Source organism: Mustela nivalis, assembly GCF_964662115.1.
Source record: "Mustela nivalis genome assembly, chromosome: 8".
NCBI lineage: Eukaryota > Metazoa > Chordata > Mammalia > Carnivora > Mustelidae > Mustela > Mustela nivalis.
In genome coordinates this window covers 57,040,505-57,043,145 of record NC_139027.1, presented here as the reverse complement: position 1 = coordinate 57,043,145, position 2,641 = coordinate 57,040,505, and positions in this window count along the sequence as shown.

Genomic DNA, 2,641 nt, shown 5'->3' with positions numbered 1-2,641 from the left:
TCTGCATGTTCCTTTCTTCCTCTCTTGTGTTCTGCAGTGGTGGTTCCAAGTAGTTCCAGGTTACAGAGCTTTTCTAGGGGATCACCTGAAGGGGAGCTGAATGGATTTTGTTCTAGCAGCTTTTAGCCAGCCTGATCTCCTGAGGCAGGGTAGGGCCGCTCTGGTGGGCCAAGCTTCTGCAGGGCAGTCACTGAGGTCCTGCTGTTTCTGGATGCTTCCTATTCAACACTAGCAAGGCTCAGGAAAAAGTGGGTAGTTTTGCTATATACCTCCATAAAATTAAGTCTTCTTAGAACAACTAGATCAACAGGCCTTAACAGAGCATCTATAAACCAAGACCCATGCTGGAAGAATGCCCTAGTCCATAGAATTACTGAGAAAGTCCCTGTGTGGGGCACTTGCCCAGGCCTCGACCATCATCCACCCTTTCTTTTATATAATCTCATTTTCAGTGACACCACATTCCAGCACAATTAGGGAATTTAGAAGCCTCTTATGAAAGATTATCCAACAAGCTCATACTGGAAGCCTTAGTTACCAGGTTCTGGGGCCTCTGAAGAAACACGTCCCGTTCTGACCTGGACATTTCCAGCTTTTCGTATCGTACAGACACCGGTTGTAGTTTCTGGCCAAGGCTTAAGGGGATGAAGTCAGAGTTTACACAGACCAAGGGCCAGATGGGGCCTGTTACTAAATGACCAGATTCTCACCTTGGAGGACAGCTGTCTTGATTTTTGGTTTTAAAGAGCGTCTGAAGGTTGCGATTGGTACTTAGTGCTTCAGCTTTTTAATATAGCTGCAAATCAAGAGGAGCAATTCCATAAGCTGCCTCTTCCCAGGTGAGCAGAAAGTGTGCTGTTCTTTGGGCTCACCTGAGCCTCCTGAGGGGAACTTCCCACAGCATCTGTGAAGGACATGAGTGACACAGCAAGCAGTGTGCACTGTCTGGGCTCCGTCCTAGCTCTGCTGCTTGCTTTCTCTGTGACCCCAGGCACAACAACCCCTCTGAGCCTCAGCCTCCTTACCTCCTCTTCTTTTTTTAAAATAAGATTTTATTTATTTGACAGAGCATGCAAGCAGGGGGAGCAGCAGGCAGAGGGAGAAGCAGACTCCCCACTGAGCAAGGAGCCAGGCAAGGACTCAATCCCAGGACCCTGGGATCAGGGCCTGAGCCAAAGGCAGATACTTAACCAACTGAGCCACCCAGGTGCCCCAGCTTCCTTATCTTTAAAATGGGGACAATAATTTACCAGGGGCATAGGCTATTGTAAAGAGTAAAGGAGTTAATACATGTAAAGTGGCTCCGAAAGGTGCCTAGCACATGCCATGTGCTCTGGAGTGTTGGCTCTTAAGTCAGACATGCAATGGCAGAAAAAGTTCCTGACCAGCCCATGTTTCTTTCTGTATGGGCCCATCGAGTAGCATGCTGGCGTTTGATCCCTTGCTCTCTTGAGGAGATAGGAAGATCTCTTTCAGCTGGTCTGTGATTTTAGAGTAGAGGAGTGTGCCCATTTGGAATATGTGTCCTAGAATTATTTGGATAACTGCTTAAAAAGAACCAGCCCTGCAAACAATTGTCAGGATGCACTCAAATGTCTCTTATTCAGAACAGAAACCCTCTACTCATGCTCTCTCTCTAGCTGTATCCTTCCAAGTTGCCACTCAGAATGATGGCAACACCCTGTCATCTAGATAAAAATTTGCTCTCCTGGTCAAGCTCAATCCCTCCTCCTCATGCTTCTGGGAGGCGCAGGCAGGCTTTGGTGTTGAGGGCGGTTCTGGTCCACCTCCCAGTCTCAGGGCCTTTGACCTGCAGTCCCCTTTACTTGGGACTGCCAGTAAGTGAGAACATATTAAGAGGGAGAATACTAAGTCACTTGAAGGATGGACAGAGATTTAATCCATCATGCCTATGTAAGGAAGCCTGCATAAAAACCCAGAAGGGCAAGATTTAGAGAGCTCAGAGCTTTCAGGCTGGTGAACACGGGAAGGTGCTTGGTAGTGTGGGGAACCGCCCCCCCATAGACACACTGGAATTTGGTCTTAGAATCAGAGCTAGCCACTTTGGGTCTCTTCTTAGCACATGTGCCTTCTTTCACTATCTAGTTAGTGCTGTTGACACAAAACCTCTCTAGGCAGCTGTTAGTACTTATATTCAAACTTCTGCCATCTGCCTTTTTGTACAATAAAAGTATACTATGTTTATTTAGTATTGTTCTGTACAAAGCTGATAATGCCTTTCACATGAGGAATTACAGTCCTGAAGAAGAGTTAACATAGGTGTTCTTTCTTTTTTCTGTCTTTTAATAATACCCATTAGTCAGTACATGGAGAATTATCCTGTGTCCTCAGCCAGTGAGAGCTCTCATGGCATGCCCTATTGTGAGTTCTGGATCGATGAGCACTTGTGTTTACTTTTTCATTTTGAGTCATGGAAGTCAAAGTGGGTATTTCCCCATGGTGTTTCTGTTCTCGTGGCAACAGCTATTAAAAGACATCCAAGTGACAGGGCGAGAAGTGCCACAAACGTGTCAAGGAAGAGCGTCCAGCCGGATGTCCAGATGAGCCCCTTCAAGGAACCGGATGAACAAACAAGACAAAAATCAGCAGTTAGGCCTGGAGGCCGGGACCCCTCTAATGA